This window comes from Oncorhynchus nerka, linkage group LG1 (assembly GCF_034236695.1).
Source record: "Oncorhynchus nerka isolate Pitt River linkage group LG1, Oner_Uvic_2.0, whole genome shotgun sequence".
In the NCBI taxonomy this organism is placed as follows: Eukaryota; Metazoa; Chordata; class Actinopteri; order Salmoniformes; family Salmonidae; genus Oncorhynchus; species Oncorhynchus nerka.
The window spans coordinates 17,157,568-17,169,653 of record NC_088396.1 but is presented as its reverse complement, the minus strand read 5'-3'; the positions used below and the strand labels follow the sequence as shown (position 1 = coordinate 17,169,653).

At 44.1% G+C, this 12,086-nt stretch overlaps 1 pseudogene; it reads left to right on the top strand.

The window, feature by feature from the left end:
- The first annotated feature begins 4,028 nt into the window (after positions 1–4,028).
- On the top strand, positions 4,029–11,066 carry LOC115106544 (ribosomal RNA processing protein 1 homolog B-like; annotated as a pseudogene).
- The last annotated feature ends 1,020 nt before the right edge of the window (positions 11,067–12,086 follow it).

Genomic DNA, 12,086 nt, shown 5'->3' with positions numbered 1-12,086 from the left:
GGCGCAGGTCCTAATCCAGGCACTTGTCATCTCCCGTCTGGATTACTGCAACTCGCTGTTGGCTGGGCTCCCTGCCTGTGCCATTAAACCCCTACAACTCATCCAGAACGCCGCAGCCCGTCTGGTGTTCAACCTTCCCAAGTTCTCTCACGTCACCCCGCTCCTCCGCTCTCTCCACTGGCTTCCAGTTGAAGCTCGCATCCGCTACAAGACCATGGTGCTTGCCTACGGAGCTGTGAGGGGAACCTCAGTACCTCCAGGCTCTGATCAGGCCCTACACCCAAACAAGGGCACTGCGTTCATCCACCTCTGGCCTGCTCGCCTCCCTACCACTGAGGAAGTACAGTTCCCGCTCAGCCCAGTCAAAACTGTTCGCTGCTCTGGCCCCCCAATGGTGGAACAAACTCCCTCACGACGCCAGGACAGCGGAGTCAATCACCACCTTCCGGAGACACCTGAAACCCCACCTCTTTCAGGAATACCTAGGATAGGATAAAGTAATCCTTCTCACCCCCCCTTAAAAGATTTAGATGCACTATTGTAAAGTGGCTGTTCCACTGGATGTCTTAAGGTGAACGCACCAATTTGTAAGTCGCTCTGGATAAGAGCGTCTGCTAAATGACTTAAATGTAAATGTAATATGGTCAATATACCACGGCTAAGGGCTGTGTCCAGGCACTCCGCATTGCCTCGTGCTTAAGAACAGCACTTAGCCATGGTATACTGGCCATATACCACACCTCCTCAGGCTTTATTGCCCAATTATACAACGGATGGGTCTAATCCTGAATGCTGATTGGTTAAAACCGCATTCCTGCCGGCATCTATTCCACAAGTTACCACAGGCATTTTAACGTCATAGATTTAGCCGATTTACTCTGTTCCATCTGACTGCGCAATCCACTGTCTCATCAGCCCAGCCAGGCACTTTATGGACTTGATCTCCTCTATAAAAAGCATTTAGACAATACCTCACATTTCTTTTAGACTAACATTTCGTTTTCAACAGCGGAAATGTGTATTAAACTTGTTCCGACATTTGCAACATTGTTTCAATATTCAAATACGATACTTCTGTGTCGCAGCCAGCCGCGACCGGGAGAACCATGAGGCGACATACAATTGGCCCAGCGTCGTCCGTGTTAGGGGAGGGTTTGGCCGGCTGGAATGTCCTTGCACACAGTCGCCATTTGTACGGTGCTTCCTCCGACACATTGGTGCAGCTGGCTTCCGGGTTAAGAGAGCAGTGTGTCAAAAAGCAGTGCAGTTTGTCAGGGTCGTGTTTCGTAGGACGCATGGCTCTCGACCTTCACCTCTCTCTCTCTCGAGTCCGTACGGGAGTTGCAGCAATGGGACAAGACTGTAACTACCAATTGGATATCACGGAAATTGGGGAGAAAAAGGGGTAACATTTAAAAAAAAGAACAAATAAAAATAAAACAAAAAAACATAGATCTCCAGCTGTCCTATAGTAATGAACGTGTCGGAAGTTGGGACGAGACAGACAGGCAGGCATTGTTTCTCAGCCAGTCGAAATCATGAATAAGCTGGCATCATTTTTTATGGATATATACAAAGAAATCTTGATTGAAAAAATATAAAACGAAATGAAGTACAGCTAGTTTGCTGTTATTCTGGCTCTACATTTTGACGAGACTGTAAGTTAGCAAGAAAGGAATAGGAATTTAGAATGAAGAACTGGGTCCCGTCCATAGATAAAGAACAAAAAGACTGAACAACTGGGTCGCGTCTCTAGCAACCGAACCAATAGAGCGAACGACCAGACGCCATGGGTAGCAACCCTAGATTTGTGTCAGGACTATATCTTGTGGAAGACTGAAATCTAATGTTTTTTTAATGAAACTATGTCAATCATTATTTTAATATGTTGGTAAACCGTTGTATAAAAGTAATAATTCCCTCGAAGCTGGTATTTGGGGGATATATTGGCATGGTTTGCCGGTCCTCGACTTCGTCTCGGTTCCAACACCCATGCCAATATAACTTCCAAACACCGGCTTCAAAGGCATTATCACTTAAGTAGAAACGCATAACGGCCTCACAGATTTTGAGCAGGCAGTGCTAGCTAGCAACTGAACCAGAATCTGGGTTTACACTACAAGGCTGCATTTATGCAGGCAGCTCAATTCTGATATTTTTTTCCACTAATTGGTCTTTAGTCACATTAGATCACAAAAAGACCAATTAGTGAAGAGAAAAAATATCAGAATTGGGCTGCCTGGGTAAACGCTGCCCAGGAGACTTTGAATGGGGATTCTTCTTTAAGCCCAGGAAGTATCCAGTCAACGAGCCCTTGATCATGATTCTCAGTTCCATTACATTACACATAAGAGTCATTGAACGAAGGCGTCTTCTGTACAGGGGAGTTTTGTTAAGAGCCCTGATGCTCGGTCTGAACATTAACACGCATTGCTTGCCATACGGTTTTGGAGGCATAAGGATCGTGTCTTTCATATTTCCAAAAAACAAAAGGTTAAATTGATACACATAATTTTAGGGTTATGGAGTGAATGTTATTTATGTTAAGGGTTTACATGGAGAAATTTGGACCTCTCTGAAATGAAAATGGATGGCCCTCCCTTCAGGAAACTATTGTTGTGGTTTGAGATCTTCACTGAGTGTGAGCTAATGTTAGCTAATGCTCAATCATCTCAGCAGCTAACCTTAACCTGTCTAGCACTGTGAATCTAGCTAACTAATAACTCACTGTACAGCTGATGTGGATGGAAGGACCATTACAAACCTTCTTTCCATGATGTTTATTGTACACAAACAACACACACTTTTAGGACTGACTAGGTCCAGCACAGAACAATCTGGATTCTATGCCAGGGCCATACAGCATGTCAACTCCCCCAAAATGACAGTTACACAGAACATGAATGTGGCACTGACTGATGATTGGCCAACACTATTGCCAATCACCCCACATGGTAGGCGGGACATAAAAGGGGTATATCTGCATTCACAACACTACCCCCCTCCAGCAGTGCCATACTAAAGGCAGGAACAATAAAACATTTTCTAAAAACACTTTGCAGAGTAAATAGTTAAAGCAATAAGAATCACATAACGGATAAGTAATTGTAAAACAGATAACTTGTCCCGTACTCAACTAAACAACAATGCAACAGTCCTCGTTTCTTTTAAACAGACTGGAAATAACATTTAATGATCTTGGTGCGTGGGGTGTGTAGAGGAAGTCTGTTAGAACGTGCTGTGTAGCTGTTCATCTGCGCCATTGTAGTGCCCGCTGATGCCCCCTTGTGTGGCTGTAATGCTCCCTAATAAAATCCATATGCCTTGTGGCCGTTGTGCTGAATATAATAATTATAATTCCAATCGCTGTGCTCCAAAGCACCTCTCACTCACGTGGCTGTCTCAGATATTTAAATTCTTATTAGCCAATGCCGGTCACTTGATCTGGTCCTTTTTACAGGCCTTGCAGCTCTGAAGTAGGCTACAAGTGAAGACAGACACATCAGGGATGCAAAGGCACGCGTCCTTATTGAATTCCAAGGCGCATATTGATAATAGAATAACTGAACACATTCACTTTTCGTCAGCCAACCAGACAAGTAAGAACCGCAAAATCACTAGCCTATGTCAATCTGCTATCCCCCATAGTAGAAAAGTTGATCTATTCTATTGGTCAGCTTGTCGTTCTGTGCGAGAAAGAAACAGCCTATTCCAAACAGAGTATGGGACCATTGTGGGACGATAGATACCAAATTAATACAGCCACTGTACATAAAACATTTTTTTAAAAAGCAATGAGGCTGGTGCAACAGATCAGAACGTTTCGCTTAAAATTTTAATAAACTGTTAGGCTATTTCTTCACATTATAAACACAGTAATGCGTGGACGGCAGTATGCTATAAGGCTAAATACAATTGGGGAAAAACACAGTTCTCAAAAGAGCACCACCAGAGCTGTTGCCAGATAATTGAATGTTCAATTCTCCACCATAAGACGTCTCCAACGTGGTTTTAGAGGAATTGGCAGTATGTCCAACCTGCCTCATAACCGCAGACCACGTGTATGGCGTTGTGTGAACAAGAGGCTTGCTGATGTCAACATTGTGAAGAGAGTTCCCCACGGTGGCGGTGGGGTTATGGTTTGGGCAGGCATAAGCTACGGGCAACAAACACAATTGCATTTTACCTATGGCAATTTGAATGCACAGAAATACCATTACGAGATCCAGAGATACATTGTGCGGCCCATTTTTTTAAAGGTATCTGTGACCAACAGATGTATATCTGTATTCCCTGTCATGTAAATTCCATAGATTAGGGCAGTGAGTTATTAATGGATTTCAACTGACTGATTTCCTCATATGAACTGTAACTCAGTAAAATCTTTGAAATTGCGTTAATGTTTTTGTTCAGTCTATTTCAATTATACAGATGTTACTATAGTAGCCTAAGTGTCTATCTCATAATTACTGTTCTGAGATTTGCATGTCACGGAGGAATTCTATCAGTATTAAAAGGTTGGGTGTGATTATAAGTAGCCTCCATATGGACTCTGTAAGGGTAGAAATGACGAGTCAAAGTTGAGTGAACATTGCCGCCCTGTGACGAAATGCAGAATAGCGGCCATGTATTTTAAGTGTGAAATCATCATTCTGCGACGAGGGAAAACGCGTGCGGAAAGCAGAAAAATGTGTTTCCACTTGAATTTGTGGGAACATGGCGCCAATACGACAAGAAGCAGAGATCGGCATCTAACGAGAAGCCCATGCGGACAAAGGCCATCAAGAAGCTAAGAAAATATATCAGTGTTAGGTCACAGAAAATCAACGGTGAGGCTAACGGGCTTACGGAGAAATTGGACCACGCACTTCTTTTAAGATGACGGTGGAAGGGATACGCAGCGTGTGCGCCTCATCTCTTCGTATTGCTAGGTTTTCTAACCCTTTGATTCGTTTGTGGTTGTTAAACCATCGGAATTTCATGGTTTAACAATACAATAGTTAACTTGTCGTTAGCGCAAACAATTATGTAAAAGGTCTTAAGATGTAGAACACATTAAAGAAAAGTCGCACAAGCCCAGTAACGATGCGACCAACAAAGTTGCCAACTTGTTAAGAGCCCTGATGCTCGGTCTGAACATTAACACGCATTGCTTGCCATACGGTTTTGGAGGCATAAGGACCGTGTCTTTCATATTTCCAAAAAACAAAATGTTAAATTGATACGTCTTTTTAGGGTTATGGAGTGAATGTTATTTATGTTAAGGGTTTACATGGAGAACTTTGGACCTCTCTGAAATGAAAATGGATGGCCCTCCCTTCAGGAAATTATTGTTGTGGTTTGAGAGCTTCACTGAGTGTGAGCTAATGTTAGCTAATGCTCAATCATCTCAGCAGCTAACCTTAACCTGTCTAGCACTGTGAAACTAGCTAACTAATAACTCACTGTACAGCTGATGTGGATGGAAGGACCATTACAAACCTTCTTTCCATGATGTTTATTGTACACAAACAACACACACTTTTAGGACTGACTAGGTCCAGCACAGAACAATCTGTATTCTATGCCAGGGCCATACAGCATGTCAACTCCCCCAAAATGACAGTTACACAGAACATGAATGTGGCACTGACTGATGATTGGCCAACACTATTGCCAATCACCCCACATGGTAGGCGGGACATAAAAGGGGTATATCTGCATTCACAACACTACCCCCCTCCAGCAGTGCCATACTAAAGGCAGGAACAATAAAACATTTTCTTGTTTTGTCTTTCAATACGTTTTTCCAGGTCAGTATTTTCATCCATCAAAATGTTAGCAGCTTTTCTTTACCCAATAAATCATCACATATAGCTGGAGAATAAACTGTAAAAAATAATTTAGACATGAAGAAATTACATCCTTACTTTCTCTTTGTTTCTCTGTGACAGCTGGTTCGTTTCGTGTTCAGGAACTCTTTTGAAATGATGAAGATGAAAGAATGGGAGACCAGGTGGGTGATTCTTTGACCCTAAACATTTACATTTAAGTCATTTAGCAGACGCTCTTATCCAGAGCCCTAAACACCTGATAAACTATGATTTTGAACTGTAATGTCCCTTTAAGCCTTTTTGCGTGCATCCTTCCTGTGATGTTCAAATAACTTGTTTTGTCTTTCTACAGTGTGGTGACCAGGTTTCTGGAGCTCCTGACTGCTCAGGTCCTCCACAGTGCCAGCGGAGCCCCTTGTGGGTTGCAGTTTCACATACTGGACCTCTACATGACTGCAGTTGGCTCAGCTGAGGTATAACCCATGGTTACTGTAAGTGCTGATCGAGATTTAGTTTTGCTGCTACAATTAGTAATGTAATTGTGACGTAATAAATCAGCTTATGAAGGTAGAGATGTGGTATTACTAAAGTATGATAATGATATGGCTGTCATAATGGTTAGGGTTTGTTGGTTTTTAGGAATTCATATTGTGTGTGTGAGCTAAGTTTCATGCTGAGATTGGTTCCACAACAGTTAAATGATTTAGCGCTTTTGTTGTGATTGCAGCTCACAGCGGCTCAGAACCTGACGTTTATCGACCCGTTCTGCAAAACAGCATCCAAAACCAAAGAGTGAGTGTTACAGGGAACTTTTGTGCGAGGGGTGACAACAGCCCCTTGAGTAATACCACTGTCTTTATCTATGACCCTTTTCAAATGAATGACCACCACCCTTTGACTGTTGTTTTAACTCACTCTGCGCATTCCCCTTCTCTTTTTCTCCTCCCCTTGTTTCCTTTGTCCCAGTCGGATCCTGCTCAAGGCTATCTGCGGCAGCATCTTCAGTGCCATCGTGGACCAGGCTCCCTTCGTCATTGAAGACCTGCTGAAGGAGGTGAATGCTACAGGTGGAGGGTCTGAGGAGCATGACTCGGGACAGGCTTCTGAAGAAGAAGAAGAGAAAAAGGAGCCTCTTAAAGGCAAAAAAGCTGCTATGAAATCCCCATGAAAACCTCTGGAAAGCAGACCAACTGCAGGCATTGAAGTTCTGAGGACTAACTGGTAGAGAAATTAGCTTGACTTCCACAAGTCTACATTGCATTATATGGAATTGTCTTATTAATGATACAAGGCCTCTAATTAAAAATGTCCAGGTATTCAATATTTTAAGTCTGGTCTTCTCCTCCCTTTGTGGTTTTAGGCACCGTATCATCTGAGGCAGATGATGAATATAGTCTGGCGAATGAAGAAGATGAAATGCTCCATCTGGAGAGCGATTCAGTGTCTGAGATACCAGATGATTGGGGGATTGGACCTGTTCTTCAGTTTGACTACTCTGCCCTGGCGGACAGGCTGTTTGGACTAGCCAGCCGTAGCAACACCCCCAGCCACAACAGACAGAGACTCTACAAAGTCATCAAGACGTAAGTAAAAGCACACAAAAGCATTCTTATTTTTTCGGTTTTGTTCCCCTGCAGTCTCCGGGATCTCATTGATGTCGCTCTTTTCCTTTTGTCTTCCTCTCGCTCTCTCAGGAGTCTTCCCACAGGACGAGTACCCCGAGGAAGTGTCAACGAATGACGATGAAATGTTTGGCAGCAGAAAGAGGATGAAGAGGGGAAGAGCCCTAGAGGAGGAAGAGAGCTCACCAGCCAAGAAACGTAAAGGTACATCAAACTCACTATTTATACACTAACCTTTCACCTTAAGTCTTTGTTACCGTGATTGCCATAGATATTAAGTGTCTTTTGTACACTGAACATAAATATGAACGCAACAATTTCAACGACTTTACTGAGTTACAGTTCATATAAGGAATTCAGTCAATTGAAATAAATAGATTAGGCCCTAATCTATGGGTTTCACATGACTGGGCAGGGGTGCAGCCATGGGTGGGCCTGGGATAAGCCCACCCACTTGGAAACAGGCCCACCCACAGGGGAGCCAGGCCCGGCCAGTCAGAATGAGTTTTTCCCCACAAAAGGGCTTTATTACAGACCTAAATACTCCTCAGTTTCATCAGCTGTCCAGATGGCTGCTCTCAGACAATCCTGCAGGTAAAGAAGCTGAATGTGGAGGTCCTGGGCTGGCGTGGTTACAAGTACTTCACGTATTGAGAATTTTTCAAAAATTATATTGGGAGGTGGCTTATGGTAAAGAAATTAACATTCAATTATCTGACAACCGCTTTGGTGGAGATTCCTGCTGTCAGCATGCCATTTGCATGCTCCATCAATTCGAGACATCTGTGGCGTTGTGTAACAAAACTGCACATTTTAGTGTCTTTTTATTGTCCCAGCACAAGATGCACCTGTGTAATGATCCTGCTGTTTAATCAGGTTACTGATATGCCACACCTGTCAGGTGGATGTATTCTCTTGGCAAAGAAGAAATGCTCACTAACAGGGATGTAAACACATTTGTGCACAAAATCTGAGCGAAGTAAGGACTTTGTGCTTATGGAAAATTTCTGGGTTATTTTATTTCAGCTCATGAAACATGGGACCAACACTTTACATGTTGTGTTCATATTTTTGTTCAGTGTAGTTCTTAGCAATGATGTATCTCCATATTTTCTACTTCAGGCAAGAAAAACGACTCAAAACCAGGGAAGTCAGACCAGCGTGCAGCATCGGACGAGAGAGCCAGCAAAGACACCCGGGGACATCACCACGAGGAAGAAGAGGAGCATGGGAGAAGTGAAGAGTGACGAGCAAAACAGTGTGGCGGAGGAGTCTGAAGTGAAGGCTGAGGTGGACACAACTCCTCCTACAACAAAGAGTGAAACGACAGACGCTAAGAAGGCAGCACTTACAGAAGCAAAGACTGTGTTCTCTGCCCCAATAGACTCTGTAGAGGCGGGGGTAAAGAGAACCTCTACCCCAGCCGAGCGCACCGATGTTGGGGAGAAGCAAGAGGCTGTCCTGGTGGAGGACACCTCCTATGAAAGTCACTGATACTCCCACAGAGGTAACTGTCGTGGAGACGGAGGTCCAATCAGAAACTCCACAAGATGTAGTGGTGGGGAGCCTATCATCTGTCATGGAGATGGGACAGAAGACCCAATCCGAGACACCGTTACCAGACAGCACGTCGTCCAAGAAGAAAAGATCAAGAAGTCTAAAACGCCTGTACAGGAGGAAGCGGTAGCAGAACGAGAGACTAATACAGATGTGCCAGAGGCTAGTGTGAAAGCCACGGAGACAGAAGACCAGCCTGCTACAGCTACCCAGGACGGAGAGGCTGCAGAGAGGGCTACAGAGCCAGAGAGTGCCTCAGACTGCTACTACTAGCACAACCAAGAGGAAGGGCAGGAGGAAGAGCACCAAGCAGGACCCTGAGGAACAGACAACTGTAGAGGAGGTTGAGACGAAGCCAGATGCTGTAGAAGAGATCATGACCACCCCACTAAAGAAGACTAGGAGGAAGAAGGATGAGCGGAGTGCTGAGAGCACAAAGGAAGAGGTCGCTGAAACAGACTCGGCACCGGTAGACACGACACCAGCAGGCCCTAAACCACTCCAGCCGAGGAGCCTCCAGCTGACGTCCGCATCGCCACCACTTCCCTGAAAAAGGCAGAGGCCGAGGGTAAAACAAAGACGGCAGCAGACTCCAACCGCACACTTGTAGACGCTGAGGCGGAGCTTGTAGAGGTTTCCACACCAACTCCGCTCAAGAAGAAAAAGGAGGCAGCGCCGGTATCTGAGGAGCAGGAGCCAGACACGAGGGCAGTGGAGGAGAGTATTGCAGAGGAGCTGCCCACAAAGGTTGACCTGGAGACTCCCGTGTAGAAGCGGAAGTTCCCGGTAGTGATAGAGGTCGAGGCTGAGGAGCTGGAGGCTGAGGCAGAGGCTGCTAGAGTCAACGTGAGTTTTAAGTTCACATTTGACTTCACTTCCTAGGCCCAGGTTGAATCAGCCTGCCACATTTGATGGATGTCTCCCTCAATCAAATATGCACGTGTTTCAAAGTTCGTTCCTAAATGCATAACATTTTAGTTAGCTTAAGTGTAGCAGATCTGACCTAGTTAGCTATGTGCTTGTAGCCATTGAACAGGTTTATTGTTTATACATTTTACTTTACTTAAATTGCTTTTTGTTTCATCCTCTCCTCAGGACAGCGAAGAGCCGCCTACACCGGTGAACGCCAAGAAAACAAAAAGGATGATGCCCAAGAAGGCTAAGGGAGGGGAGGAGTCTGACTTCATTACGTTCCAGCACCATGCCACCATCCCTACACCCATCTTCTTCAAGAGAGCAAAGGGAAGCCCCAGCACATCGTTGTCCAGCAAGAAGGTACTAAACACTGGTTCAACACAGAAGATGCCTATTATTACATCAAGTTACTTCATCACCATCTGTCCTTGTTAACATCTGTTCACAAATGTGTCATCCCTTTTCATCATTTTCTTTCACAGAAGTGTCAGACTCCAAAATCTGAATCCAAGAAGGTTACCTTCGGACTTCATAAAAACAAAGCTGCAGGTATGAGGGGACCGGATAGCACCTTATTTACTCATACAACGGACAAGACCTCTATTTTCCAATGTATATACTTTGTTGTCCCGTGTTCATTGATAATCTAGCTTCTGTGTCCTCATTTATTTACAGTTCAAAGTTCCATAGTTTTGAGGAGACTTTCCTATTTGTTTTTGCCCATTTATGATTCCCAGAATTCAGGAAGACCGATCACAGCCTGCTGGTGAGTCCAGAAGGGTCGTCCAGAGTGCCATTTGACCCCCAGCAGAAACCCCTGTATGGAGTGCTGAAGTCCCCAGTGGCCTCTCTTACCAACAGAAGAAGACCAAGAGCATCCTGAAAGCCAGCCCCAAACGCCCTACTCTGCTGCTGACTTTCTCTAGTCGTCCGGGAGGAGACTGGTGAGACAGAGGACACCCCCCCCCTCAGTCCCACCCCACTGTTTGTCCACTAGGAAAATATAATTATGAACGAATGACCACAGAATCTGTTATTCCTCTGTTGGGGCGATATTGATATACACTTATTTTTTAGTGGAAATATTTATAATTTTCTATGTTCTTTTGCTGTTCTGTGGGTGAGCAAGTGTTCAAATAAAGACCACTCCCTCCTTTTAGTGAATCTGTCTGACTCGGTGAGCAGCGCAACTCGATTATTCATAGACTTCTGCAAGAAAAGTTTTGGCTGTTTGGAAAGACATGACAAGGTGGGCAAATCAGAAATGGGCCGACACCTAGGCTATCAATCTGTCAACTTGGATTGAAGTTTGATTGGCAAGTAGAACGTTTGGATTGGCAGGCAGCGATGTGGATTATAACCCATAAGTGGAGACGAGTTGATTTATTCAATGATGTAGGTCAGACGGTGTACCACTGTACCAAGAATTGCTGTGGTAATAATTTATGTCCACGATATAGAGAAGGGTTGAACAACCTGCACTGATTAGGGGATTGTAGGGACCAGACAGGCTGTTCAGCCTTGTAGGCTCTGTCTAGGTTCTGTTCATCAGGAAATCGATGATCCATTCTGCCATATTCAACTCTAAATTCATGAGTTCATCTGATGAAACAGGTTGAATAGTATCAAATATTAAACTGTAAGATTCTGAACAAATAACAGCTGCCTCATTTCCATTTTTTTCTCTAAGTTGAAGGTCAATTCAAAAGCCCATGGCCAAATCCTGGTTTTATGTACATTAGCACAAACTGAAAAGTTTATTGCTGTGATTTGCCCAGTCAGAATTGTAATACTGTATTAAGCATGGCGTTAGATGTGCCTCAGCCAAATGCTGAGGGAGAAGAAGGCAGACCTTACAGGGAAGAAAGAATAGGGTGGCTTGAGGTTAAACGCACCCCAGGGTTAAACTGTAATCCTCACAGAAACCATTGTCACCACCCCAAAAAATGCAACTCTTTTCCTGGATGCCACTAGTTTTTTTTGTTGTTGAATAAAACAAATATATTAATTCTGCCCATTTATTTCCATTCAAAATGTGTTTGCCATAATCAAGGATTGCCAGTACGCACATTTGGTATCTAAATCTTACCAAACTGTGCTGGCACAAATGGAATTGCATCAAATACCTATAAACCATGTATTTGAATCGATTCTGCTCCACCCATTACTCCCAATTAAG